This window comes from Lithobates pipiens, unplaced genomic scaffold, assembly GCF_037356315.1.
Source record: "Lithobates pipiens isolate NorthernLeopardFrog02 unplaced genomic scaffold, aLitPip1_a1.2 Scaffold_19, whole genome shotgun sequence".
NCBI classification, from domain to species: domain Eukaryota; kingdom Metazoa; phylum Chordata; class Amphibia; order Anura; family Ranidae; genus Lithobates; species Lithobates pipiens.
In genome coordinates, this window is record NW_027507764.1 from 501,844,978 (window position 1) to 501,859,619 (window position 14,642).

General features: G+C 43.3%; 1 protein-coding gene across 2 annotated transcripts in view; it reads left to right on the forward strand.

Annotated features, from left to right (window-relative positions):
- Positions 1–14,642, forward strand: part of CPQ (carboxypeptidase Q) — a 696,853-nt gene that overhangs the window by 266,495 nt on the left and 415,716 nt on the right. The gene's annotated exons all lie outside the window — the stretch shown is intronic.

The window sequence follows — 14,642 nt, forward strand, 5'->3', positions numbered from 1 at the left end:
AAAAATAAATTTTTAATTTTTTTTCTTGCATGTGATTGGGTATACTTTTCAAAGTAAAGCAGTCCTCTTGCTAGAGGAGCAGGACTTTGCTTACTCGTGCCTGCGGGTGGCCAAGTATGTATGCCGTACGGACCTACATTCTTGCTCGGTTATAAGCTCATGGTCACTTCAGTGACCATAAACTTATATCAGAAATGTTCAGCAGACTCTGCTGAACAAAAAAAATAACTCAGATTAGTGGCTAACAAGCCGCTGGTCAGAGTTATTCAGCTAAAATAACACCCCCCCCCCCCCCTCACCTGTCACCCGCTGCTTCCTCCCCTCCTGCACTGCCTAAAATGCCTGTTCTGTCCTCCCCACACTGTCCTCTGCTCACTACATCTGTCTCCACAGCACAAATGTTTACCCCCCAGATTCAGCGCCCTTCCCGCCAGCATGGATCTCCATGGATCCATTGCAGTTGCCGGCTCCCTCCTCTGCCACTCCCGGCGGCAATTACTGAGTCAAACCTTTTTTTTTTCCCTAAATGATGTCCCATCCGTTGGCACTACCTTCAGTGCCCCTTCTCGCTCACTGATCCCCAACGGCTCCCCCATGCAGCTCTGCAAGCAGCATTCCCCGCAACTGCTGCAGGGAGACCGGTGAGTGCAGTGTCAGGATGGAGAGTGGGGGGGGGGGGTTAGTAAACACATGTTTACCAGCCCTCTTTCTTTCCTAGGTGAACATAGTGAGCATTCGGTAGCGATCGTTCATATGTACAGCTGTCACTGTGGCATAGTAAACAGTGTTTACTATGCTACCGTTTATGAAGGAGAGCCGCTATTTAGAGGCTTCCATCCATTCATAAGTATTGCAGCTGAGTGTGCAGACAAAGGGACTGAACTCTTCAGTCCCTATCTCTGTCTAAAAAAAGAGACGTTAAAGGTTTGTTTATACCCTTGATATCTCTTCAAACCCCCCCCCCCCCCCAGCGGGGGATCAGTCTAATAATCCCCCATGGATGACAGGTCCATCTATGCTTCGCTGAACCGAGATGGACACCGTCCCACTCTTCTCTATGGGGAGCTATGGTGAAAACTGACCGCCTGTCCATTTTCATCCAGTCCATCAGAAAGTTGGAAAATAGGACCTCCATTTTTGAAGGCAGGATCAGATAGCGGTGGACGTCAATGGACATGTCACCGGTGACATCCGCCGCTCCATAGGGGAGACTGGAGGGTTCAATCAGGTCATGTGCTTTCAGAAAATCTATGGTTTGTGGGGGGGGGGTCTTTCACAAATTCTGAATGCTGTAAGGGAAAAATGAAAACCTTCAGATTTTTTGGATATTTATATTTATTTATTAACTCCATACAGTTTAAGCTTTTATATTTGGTAGGGATTTAGCAGGAATTTTGTAAAATTAGCTGTGTTTTTATCTGCTAATAGTTTTAGTGCATTTTTTGCGAATCTATTGTTCTGATAAACATTTGTGCAGATACCACGGGGTCTGTAAAATCAGTAGCATCTTCTTCATATGCTTTCAGAAATTATATGGCTTGGGGGGTCTTTTACAAATTCTTAAAGCTGTAAGGGGCCAATGAAAACCTTCAGATTTTTAGAAAAATGTGGATATTTACACTTTTGCGTCTGTGCGATTTTCACCATTTCGCAAAAAGGTGCAATTTAAAAGTTACAAATATTTGTTATTAACTCAATCCAGAGTGTAAAAATGGAGCACAGGGCCTGCCAGCGAAATGGTTAAGCACAGATCGAATGACATAGAAACAGGGAGATTCTTGCCGTGCAGATCCTCAGGTACAGCTTCTACACCATCAAGGAGAAGAGTGACCCACACAGTAGTGACTTTGCTAAGTCTCACTTAGTCTCATGAAACTTGCAGTCGCATACAACAGTGGCTGTCACAAAGCAAATATACAGAACAAGGCTTATACCACAGGAGTGCCTAGGCACATTTCAGGCAGTGCATTGGTAGTTTTCAGGAAACATTCAGGACAAAATGTAGATTTTTCCAGGTACATCTATGACCCCTTTCACACTGGGGTGGTTTTCAGGCACTTTACTGCTAGAAATAGCCTCTGCGAAGCACCTGAAAACCACCTCCCATTCATTCCAGTCTGACTTTTCACACTGGGTTGGTGTGCTTGGGGTACTTTCCGAAAAGTCCTGCAAGCAGCATCTTTGGGGTGGGTTGGGAGAGCTGTATTTAGCCCTCCCAAAAATGCCCTACCCATTGGAATAAATGGACAGTGCCTTAAAAGTGCTTTGAAAGGGCCACAAAACTGGAGATTTTAATCCTTTTTTTGGGGCTAAAGGTGCCCTGTTAGCGCCCGAAAAGTGGCGCAAAAGCATTGCTTAAACAGAGCTAAAGTGCCGCTAAAACGAGCAGCGCTTTAGCGCATACGGGCGGGCGGCTCAGTTTGACGGGGTCTTGGGTAGTGATGGACGAACGTTTCGCCCGGCGGTCGTTTCGCGGCGAATTTCCGACATTCGCGGTCCGCACGTTCGAACGCCTTTTTCCGTCGTTCGCCGCGGCGGACTTACGTGTTTAATGTATACAAGAACTTTAACCTTTGGTGACACGTTTATCATGTGATACAGGACAGCCAATTGAGACATGACAGCACATGGACACTTGGACATTCCCCCTAACCTATAAATACACCCGATCCGGTGGCCATTTTACATTCTTTCTTCTGTTACGATAGGGACAGGTTCCTGTGTGGAGTAGGGAGAGATAAACCACTAGCTATTTGGTACACAAAAGTTCTTTTCAGGACTGGTATAGGTGTTAGGTGTTGATAGGTTTGCTGTGCTGCTGATTCTTGCAGCAGCCTGAGTGTCTTTTGTTAGTTTAGAGAAAGGGAAAGGACGGTGTATGCTACAGGGACAGCCAGATTAGTCTTTCATCATCATCATCATCATCATCATCATTAGCTGTTACTATCAAGGTCCACAAAAGAGCTGTTCCAGTAACCACTAATCGTTCTCTTTTTTTGCCAATTTGTATAGGGACAGGAAGGAAGCAGTGTTGTCAGGCAGTGAGGGTAATTTTAAAGACTTGCTGTTATTATTAGTTCCACAAAGGTTCTTTTCAGGACTGGTATCAGTGGTACAGTAATAGGCTTGTACATGTATAATATTCTTTCTTCCAAATATAGAAAGGATATTATACTTGACTGCTGCCCTTCTGCTGCAGTCTGCTAAACATTCACAACTCACTTGTTCCACAAAAGTTCTTATAAGGACTGGTAACTTGGTATAGGGTGCTACGGTACATAGGCTTGAGTGCGGTACAGTCTGCTGTTCTGTAAGGACCGCTATCGGTCCACAATAGATAGGGTTGACGTGCACCACTGCTGACCGCTGCCCTATACTGCAGCAGTCCTTCAGCGGTATAGGGACTGACGTACAGTCTGCTAATCACTAACACACAACCTGCTTGTTCCACAAAAGTTCTTATAAGGACTGGTAACTTGGTATAGGGTGCTACGGTACATAGGCTTGAGTGCGGTACAGTCTGCTGTTCTGTAAGGACCGCTATCGGTCCACAATAGATAGGGTTGACGTGCACCACTGCTGACCGCTGCCCTATACTGCAGCAGTCCTTCAGCGGTATAGGGACTGACGTACAGTCTGCTAATCACTAACACACAACCTGCTTGTTCCACAAAAGTTCTTATAAGGACTGGTAACTTGGTATAGGGTGCTACGGTACATAGGCTTGAGTGCGGTACAGTCTGCTGTTCTGTAAGGACCGCTATCGGTCCACAATAGATAGGGTTGACGTGCACCACTGCTGACCGCTGCCCTATACTGCAGCAGTCCTTCAGCGGTATAGGGACTGACGTACAGTCTGCTAAACACTAATACACAACCTGCTTGGTCCACAAAAGTTCTTATAAGGACTGGTAACTTGGTATAGGGTGCTACGGTACATAGGCTTGAGTGCGGTACAGTCTGCTGTTCTGTAAGGACCGCTATCGGTCCACAATAGATAGGGTTGACGTGCACCACTGCTGACCGCTGCCCTATACTGCAGCAGTCCTTCAGCGGTATAGGGACTGACGTACAGTCTGCTAAACACTAATACACAACCTGCTTGGTCCACAAAAGTTCTTATAAGGACTGGTAACTTGGTATAGGGTGCTACGGTACATAGGCTTGAGTGCGGTACAGTCTGCTGTTCTGTAAGGACCGCTATCGGTCCACAATAGATAGGGTTGACGTGCACCACTGCTGACCGCTGCCCTATACTGCAGCAGTCCTTCAGCGGTATAGGGACTGACGTACAGTCTGCTAAACACTAATACACAACCTGCTTGGTCCACAAAAGTTCTTATAAGGACTGGTAACTTGGTATAGGGTGCTACGGTACATAGGCTTGAGTGCGGTACAGTCTGCTGTTCTGTAAGGACCGCTATAGGTCCACAATAGATAGGGTTGACGTGCACCACTGCTGACCGCTGCCCTATACTGCAGCAGTCCTTCAGCGGTATAGGGACTGACGTACAGTCTGCTCACTTCCTTGACCCAAAAAAGCACACCGTACTATATGCCCCTACCCTCCTCTTTGAAGAGGTTGAGCGGTGTCATATTTCTACTGGGGCTGCTTATGATATCCCTGTGCTGTGCTGACTTCCTCCTGGGGGTTCTTATTATGAAGGGATCACACTATCCCTGTGCTGTGCTGACTTCCTCCTGGGGGTTCTTATTATGAGGGGATCACACCATCCCTGTGCTGTGCTGACTTCCTCCTGGGGCTGCTTACGGTGCTGCTGTCAGTGCTGTATGTCACGGTGCTGCTGTCAGCGCTGTATGTCACGGTGCTGCTGTCAGCGCTGTATGTCACGGTGCTGCTGTCAGCGCTGTATGTCACGGTGCTGCTGTCAGCGCTGTATGTCACGGTGCTGCTGTCAGCGCTGTATGTCACGGTGCTGCTGTCAGCGCTGTATGTCACGGTGCTGCTGTCAGCGCTGTATGTCACGGTGCTGCTGTCAGTGCTCTGTATTACGGTGCTGCTGTCAGATGCCTCTATCACGGTGCATGTGTCATTCCGGTATGTCACGCTGCTGGTGATCATCTCCTGCACCCTCTTCTTTGCCTACCCTGGTCCCTGACCTTCCCTCTCCTCCATTGCCTTCATTAGCTCCATAGTCCTGAATTGTTAGAACAATTTCCCAAATAAAATAAAAATGCTTGTAGTTATCGATCCCAAATTCACCTCATACATGTATTATGTCATTGTCCAGATGGTGGGACTACGTTTTACCCCCTAATAATTACCACGTGGCCGCAAATTCGACATGAAGGTTTGCAAAGTTCGCCTCCCATTGAAGTCAATGGGGCCCGCGGCGAACGTTCGGTTTCGCGAACGTTTGGGTCCGTTCGCATTTCGCTTTCGCGAAACGTCCCGTCGGAAGTTCGTCCATCACTAGTCTTGGGCACAATTAACATTTCTGTACGTTCCCTATATCCATAGCAAATCTTCTCCTTTTGAGTTCAGGTCCACTTTAAATTCATGCAACAAATTGAAGTTAATATGGTCTTAATAAAAACTAGCAAAATGTGTCCTTAATTGTCACATTCACAGCTGTAAACAGGGTCTTTTCAATAAGTCTGTGTAATTATTTAACAAGAATCTTTACTTTTCTCCAAGTTTTCTTAGAATGTATCAGTCTAGCTCTATTCACAGCAGCCTTATGTGCACTTTCAGGGACACTTGGCAAAGCTGTAAACACTTCTATAGTGACACATTGAAATGACATTCTGTTCCAAGATTGATGCTTTTAGGATGCCTTCACAGAGGATACAGTATATATATCTGCGGTGCTTTACTTTGATGTACCTGTCAATTGCTCCGTCCAGCTCACCGTGGATGTCATCATCAAACAAATTCTTAAGAAATCAGACAGAGCACAAGCAATAAAATGACAAAGGGAGCCATGATCTGGCTAACATTTCTCTCTAGTCAAACAATATATTTTTTTTTGGGGACTGTGTTGAATGCGAGCCATGCGTCATCTCCGAGCTAAGTGTAATAATATCTGACAGGCTACAGCAAGAGTTCTTACAGTTTTGCTTTGGAGACATCTGGCAGAAACACGTTAAGATAACATTAGTGATAAGTGTAGACTGTCCTACTGGATCTTGGATGTGCTTCATGTGTCCTTGAATGAGACGTGCATCACAAGCGGGAAATGCTCTATATTTGTCTCTATACATATACTGCAGTAATTATCAGACTCCAGTCTTGTCTGAATCTTTGAGTCACAAGTGCAGCAACTGTCTGCATTATATGACATATATTTATTTTCAGAGATTCATTACATTTATTTCTCACTTGAAAACATACATGAGTCTGACATCATTATGTTCCCTAAAGTGGAACTCTTTTTTTTTTTTTTTTTTTTTCGTCTGATACCTAATTTATTACCTGTTGATCTGGCCAGTAAATCAGTTATTTTCAACTTTCTTTACCAGACCAAGCTGTCCAGCAAAAGTGGCCCTTTTGGATCAGATAAATATTTAAAAATTGTGCCATTTTTATTCTGCAATAACTTTGTGATTCTATAAAGTGGATGTAAACCCAAACAGTGTCCTTCTATTGTGATTAAAAAGAGGAGCAACAGTATTTGGGACTTTAAATGAGGTATTGGTAGGGGCCGTTCGGAACCCCTCCTCCATCCCGGGTTCAATTATCAAAAAAAAGGGGGAGCAACAGGCGGGACTTTAAATGAGGCAAACGGAAGCAAGAGAGTCCATTTAGATAAAAAACAGGTTTTAATAAGTTCGAATAGTCATATATTACACATATTATTACACATAATGTCACATTAATATTTAGAATTTCATCAGAATATACATTCCAGCAAGGACTTAATAGTGAATACATGAGAATCTTCACATTCAATAGATACCAGTTATCTAAGGATATGTAGCACACTAAAGTGTCTCCTAAGAAAAAAAGAAAAACAAAAAATGGGGATAAATCAAAAACGGAACGTTCATTCCTTGTTAAAGGATGTGTACACAACCCGGAAGTTGACAGCTCTACGTGTTTCGTGACCTTTTTATCACTCATCAGGAGCAAAACCATGGTGGTAACCTATGAATAGAGAGAACAGCCATATTTGGAAAAGTCTAGGGAAGAAATGGACAAATATACAATATGAAGAAACCCATATGTACACTTGATCCATAAGCTTATATATATACCTGCGCAGAGGTGGGTTGACGACAGTCTATAAAAAGGCAGTTTTGTCAGGACTTAGAACATGAGGGCACTTCTAGAAGAACTATGGGTATTTTTCTGTACTTGCAGGGTCTTTAAAGGTATAAGAGTGGAAATGTGTAAAAACCTAAAAGAGTAATGGTAAAAAAAGACCAATTGTGCCATCAGTTTTTCCTCCTTTTTTTTTTTTTTTTTTTTTAAATCTGTTCCAAGCAGTGACCATTCTTTTTGTAAAATTATACTAAGATTAATCTGAACTTTTCTCTTGCTAGTTTGAGGTTATGTCCCCCAGTTTTGGAGCTTGATATTAAAAAATACTGCACATCTGAACTATATTTACACCCTTAATATATTGAAGGTTCTAGTCATGTCCATGGCTCCCTTCTTCCTCAAGACATGTTCCTGAAGTCTCTCCTGATATGTTTTATCCCTCAGACCTTTCACCATTTTTGTCGCTTGTCTCTGGACTTGTTCTATCTTACCATTATCTTTTTGTAAGTGAGGTCTCCAGAACTGCACAGAGTATTCTAAATGAGGGTCAAAGAAATATCTACATAGGGGATTTGGGATCTTTTTCTTCCTGCTGGTGATCCCTCTAGTGATAAGCTCTGTGTAGGAGAATCAGGACTTCCTTCCTCCTGCGAATGATCCATCTAGTGATATGCCCCAGATTTCTATTTGCTTTCCCCACTGCTTGGCTACACAGTTTGATCATTTTTAATCTGAAAAAAAAGAAGCCTCAAATCTTTTTCCTCTTTAGTTCTGGACAACACGGCACCGGTTTATTTTCTTTAAGACCCCTTTCACACTGGGGCGCTTTGCAGGCGCTACAGAGCTAAAAATAGTGCCTGCAAAGCGCCCTGAAACGGCTGCTGCTGTCTCTCAGGGCTTTCACACTGGAGTGATGCGCTAGCAGGACAGTAAAGAAAAAGCCCTGCTAGCAGCATCTTTGGAGCAGTGAAGGAGCAGTGTATACACCGCTCCTTCCCCGCTCCTGTCCATTGAAATCAACGGGGCAGCGCAGCTATCCAGCTGACAAAGCGCTGCTGCAGCCTTCCAAATTCGCTCCAGGTATTTACAGCTCCAGAACCTGTGCAAAAATGTGCTTGGTTCGGAACAGCCCCTAAAACAATCGGGGGAGGCTGTAGGGAAGAAAGACTGGATTTTAGAGGGAGTCGAGTACCATCTGGAGAACAGCTTCAGCTATATTCAGTTCTTCAAATACATTTGTTATATAAGCTTTTCAAGTTCATTTGTAATTTATTTTTTCAGATGGCTATGCTTAAAATCAGGAAGGCATTTTAATAAAGTGTGATAAGGGCAAATGATGATTTGGTGTAAAATTACAGGACGAATGTGAGCTAGGAGTTTTGAATGAGAAGAATGCACATTCTAGGGATGCTTACTTTGATACAACTAATCCTGTGTTTGAAGATGGATTTGTCAGTCATCAAAAAGGAATTTGTTAACAGCAGACAGATGACCACCTCAGTACAAAAGTGACAAAACAGCAGGGGAAAAGGTGAAAGGTTGCTTGGTATATGTATGTGTATGTATATAAAAAAAGGTATGTGTGTGTATATAATGTATGTATGTGTATATATGTATGTGTGTATATATATATATATATATATATATATATATATATATATATATATATATATATATAAATTATAATTTTGTATTAATTACAACATGTTAAATTGCTTTTTAAGCACTTTGGGACCGAAGCACATTTTCATACTAAAGCACTACTTTAGTAAATCTTTTTTAATGAAAACATTTTTATTTCCCATTAATTTGTGTTCTTTTCTGGAAGTATGTAATACAAATACAAGCTCTCATTAAAACTAAGCAGTGGATATTACCACGACAGTAGAAAGGAGTTGTTTTACCAGTACAAAAACAATGTACAACCAAATGACACATTTTCAATAGTAAAATCATAAAAAATGAATACTATTATAGGCAAAAGTTACAAAAATAAGACCATGATTGGCAAAAACCCCAAACAAGCTTTATTTTAGGAATCCTCATCTTCACTGTCCAGTCACAGGCTGGAGACAAGGAGATGTCCAAGCTGTATTTCTTAAAGCCTAAAGCCAGCCATAGACAGATTGAAATGCTGCCAGTTTAGCGGGAACTGGAAACCTTTTGATCCATCTGTAGGTAGGCTGGCTGTTATGAAGTTGCCCTATTGGTTGACTTCAATACAACCAGGCTGTTAGTTTTTTTTTCTTCATTTGATCACTTCTGGCTTTAGCTGCCAGCAGTAATCGCTGTATTCTGATGGCTGGAAAATCTCCTGCTGTTAGAATACAATAGCTCATTGACTGTGTTGATGGGGGAATCAAGCAATTTTCCTTCCTTCAACCGAAGGTTGGAGGAAAGAAAATTGCATAATACATGGGCCAGCCTTAGTCTAGCTTTGGCAAAAAACATAGGAAGTTCCCAGCAGCACTTAACCACTTTCAGACCGGACCATTTTGCTGGTCAATGACCAGAGGTCTTTTTACAATTTGGCACTGCGCTGCTTTAACTGGTAATTGCGCGGTCATGCAATGTTGTACCCAAACAAAATTTGCGTCCTTTTCTTCCCACAAATAGAGCTTTCTTTTGATGGTATTTGATTGCCTCTGCGATTTTTATTTTTTGCGATATAAACGTAAAAAGACCGCAAATTTTGAAAAAAAATGATATTTTCTACTTTTTGTTATTAGAAAAATCCAATAAACTCAATTTTAGTCATACATTTAGGCCAAAATGTATTCAGCCACATGTCTTTGGTAAAAAAAAAGTCAATAACTGTATATTTATTGGTTTGCGCAAAAGTTGTCACATCTACAAACTAAGGTACGTTTTCTGGAATTTACGCAGCTTTTAGTTTACGACTGCCTATCTCATTTCTTGAGGTGCTAAAATGGCAGGGCAGTACAAAACCCCCCCAAATGACCCCATTTTGGAATAAGAGTAAGATAAGAATAAGAATAAGAGGCATGTTGAGCCCATTGAATATTTTATTTTTTTGCCTCAAGCGATTGAATAATGACAAAAAATATATATATTTTTTTTTTTACACAAAGTTGTCACTAAATGATATATTGCTCACACATGCTATGGGCATATGTGAAATGACACCCCAAAATAAATTCTGCTGCTTCTCCTGAGTACGGGGATACCACATATGTGGGACTTTTTGGGAGCCTAGCCGCGTACGGGGCCCCGAAAACCAAGCACCGCCTTCAGGCTTTCTAAGGGCGTAAATTTTTGATTTCACTTCTCACTACCTATTACAGTTTTGAAGGCCATAAAATGCCAAGATAGCACAAAACCCCCACAAATGACCCCATTTTAGAAAGTAGACACCCCAAGCTATTTGCTGAGAGGCATGTTGAGTCCATGGAATATTTTATATTTTGCCACAAGTTACGGGAAAATTGCAAACTTTTATTTTTATTTTTTCACAAAGTTGTCACTAAATGATATATTGCTCACACATGCTATGGGCATATGTGAAATGACACCCCAAAATAAGTTCTGCTGCTTCTCCTGAGTATGGGGATACCACATATGTGGGACTTTTTGGGAGCCTAGCCGCGTACGGGGCCCCGAAAACCAAACACCGCCTTCAGGCTTTCTAAGGGCGTAAATTTTTGACTTCACTCCTCACTACCTATTACAGTTTTGAAGTCCATAAAATGCCAAGATGGCACAAACCCCCCCCAAATGACCCCATTTTGGAAAGTAGACACCCCTAAATTTAGGGGTACACTAGTGAGACTCACAGGTAAAAAAGCACCTAGGCTGTCGGCGACTGTATCAAAACGCTACAAGAAAAACTGTTAGCGATCGCAGGGATCAGGCCTGACTCTGCGAACGCTGCAGTTATGCGTGTTGTGTTTTGTAAGTGACAGTGATCGATCGATACTGCACTTGGGTGGGCTGGTCTGGGCTTGGCGGAGGGGCTAAACGCAGGTGCTAGCAGGTATCTGGGCTGATCCCGCTAACAATGCGTTTTGGGAAACCTAAACTGCTGGCGACGCTAATATAGATCTGATCAGATACTATATTGCTAAGGGAGGTGTATGCTTTGTGCGTGGGTGTTAGCGGTACTGGCACTAACCTGACGCTGCCTGGGGCGACGCAGACCTTATCTGACCCTCAAACTTATATCACCCGCCGGGTGATCAGGGGGTTTAAACCTTTATTAGGTAATAAATGGCGGGTGCCCTGAAACTATAAAAAAATAACTAACCAACCAGCGTCACCTGTAACAGTTATATGGTGATCACTGGTGAAAGGGTTAACTAGGGGGCAATCAGGGGGCTTTATGCGGTAGTATATGGGGGTCCCTGGCGCTATAAAAAGCTGCGGCGAACCTAAATACCTACCTGCCTAACTAGCGTCACCTGTGACACTAATACAGCGATCAGAAAAATGATCGCTTATTAGGCTGGGTTCACACTGGAGCGATGCAGGAACTCCACGAATCCGCGGCGGGTTCCCGCATCGCATGCCTCCCGGCGGCAGTTCACACTGCCCTATGCGAACTGCTGGGAGCGTCAGTGAAATGTTAATGACACCCCCAGATCAGTTCGCATATCGCAGTGCGATCTGCAAACTCGGATCGCATGGTGTGAACACCCATGCGATCCGATTCTGCTGCGGACCAAAAAAGGGGTCCCGTGCGAATTCAGCCATACTATCTGTATGGCTGAACTCGAATCGCACAGAGATCGGATGTGATTTGCAGTGCGGTGCGAATCACATCCGTTCTCATAAACCGCTGCAATGTGAACCCAGCCTTAGTGACACTGGCGACGGGGGGTAATCACGGGGTTAAACCTTTATTGGGGGGGTTAGGGGGGTACCTTAGAACTAAAGGGGGCTAACCCTAACTGCCCTAACAGTTATTACAGTCACAAATGACACCAATGCAAAAAAAAAAAATGCAATTGGTGTCACTGTGACTGGGGGGGCAGGGGTAATTGGGGGGGGTGATCGGGGGGTGAAGGGGGGGTGTGAGTGTGCCTGGCATGTTCTACTGTGTAGTGTCGTGTTGGTGCAACTCACCGATCCTCTCTCCTCGGTGCCGGAACGAAAAATACCGACACGGAAAAGAGATTACATCACTTCCTCTGCCTGTGTTTACATTACAGGAGAGGAAGTGATGTCACGCCTCACTTCCATTCGTCAGGAGCGATCGCAAGGGGGTGGCCATGAACGAATGGCCGCCCCCTCATCCCGGATCGCTCCTGTACGGATACCGACCGCCGCTGGCACTGGGGGGGGGCCCGATCGGGCCCCCCACCCGCAGGAAGGCAGGGACGTATATATACGCCCATATGCCTGCCCGTGCCATTCTGTCGACGTATATCGTCGTGCGGCGGTCGGCAAGTGGTTAACAAAAAAAACAGCTCCAGCTGCAGTGCTTACCCCTTGTTTGGCACTGTCCCCTTGAGGCTCACCTGCTCACCAGTCCAGCACATCTCTTCCAGATAAACTTTCAGGACATTAAGTATCCGCGCCCAATCTGGCCTCACAGAATAATTCTGTATATGGCGGTGCCAGATTCTACAGCATTCAGGATCCACTCCCTGCCAGTGGAAGTGGGGAAAAGCCTGTAGTTGGGGTTTACCGGCAGTAGAAATTTTAAATTTAATGATCTGTCTGTGAAGTCTGGTAGGACAGTGTAAATATCAGGATTGGACAGAATTGCACTTTCAGGTGTGTTTAGTTGTTTGCCTGGGGTTAGTTAGGATCTAAAGAAAACCTGTACATAAATGAAACCTAGTAAATGCCATATAACAATATTGTTGTCATAGTATTGCTTAGTGAAGGTTCCAAACATTACTGTATAATAGAGAAAGTCAAAAGAAAAAAGTCAAATAGTGGCTGTGGAGCAACTTAGAGGATACATCCTTAGAACTTTGAAGTTTTTTAGGGCATATCTCCTATGTTTATGGCCATGGTCCCCACCTCGGTAGATGTCTTCTGATTTTTTTTTTAACCGCGTCCTAGAAGCAACAAAACCCTCTTTTGCAGATCTACTTGTACCAGCAAAGCCAGGAAGAGGGATCTAAAGCCCCATACACACTATCTGATTTTCTGCTGATTTGTCTTCAGATTTACCAAAACCATGTAGTGCAAGGGCCTGTCTGATTGTATACACATTGAAACTTCTAAGGTTTGACCTCGTATGGTTTTGGTAAATCTGAAGGAAAAAAATCAGCAGAAAATCTGATAGTGTGTATGGGGCTTAAGCGTGCACCCTACATCATTTCCTTCAGATACATGTCACCTTACTGGTCTACTTAGATTTGCTTACTCTTTCTCTTAAGGCGATGTAGGTATTCATTTGCAAAGCCTTAGCGTGGAGTCTGGCATGTCCTGTTTTCATTATAATTGACTAATGCCCCATACACACGGTCGGATATTCCGACAACAAAATCAATCAGATTTTTTCCAACGGATTTTGGGTGAAACTTGTGTTGCATACACATGGTCGCACACAGTTGTTGGAATTTCCGATCGTTCTGAACGAGGTGACATCAAACACGTACGCCGGGACTATAAACGGGCCAGTAGCCAATAGCTTTGGTCTTAGTTTATTCTGAGCATGCGTGGCACTTTGTCCATCAGAATTGTCTACACACAATCAGAATTTATGCGACCGGATTTTTTTGTTGGAAAATTTTAGATCCTGCTCTCAAACTTTCTGCAATCGGAAAATCCGACAGAAAAAATCAGATGGAGCCCAAGCGCGGTCGGATTTTCTGACAACATGATCCGATCTCACATTTTCCATTGTAAAATCCGACCGTGTGTATGGGGCATAAGAAGGTTAACAGTGGTGACAGTGCTGATAACTCCCTATTCCTTTATGTATGTAACCATGCAGTTTTGTAGTCCTTACGGCTGCAGTGGTTGCTTTGGGTGACAATATTGCAGTGATTTTGAGTTGTCACCCTGTTGGAAGGCCCTTTATTAACTTGATGCTTAAGCTGAGAATTTTTTTTTAATTATAGCCCATAATTTGACTGCATATGACTAAAGTAAATAAGGAAATAAAGGTAGGCAGAAAGAGATTACATTGCAAAAAAAATAATAAATACACATTTATTTACCTGCAAAAATATGCACAGTTTATTATTTTTCTTTTAAAAATTATCTTATCCTTTAACCCTTCCCTACTCTATCCAAAACATAAAATAAGTTTTGGCTAAACGTAGAGTTTAAAGTGTATTTAAACTCAAAAGCGTGTATAAGGGATAAGTTCACTTTTTGTTGCATGTTACACCCATATTCAGGATGTAACATGTTGCAAATGTAATGGCCCCCCGCACCCCCCCCCCCCCCATCCCCTGTTTTTCCAGTGAGCATGGGATCTTCTTCCCACCACTCACAT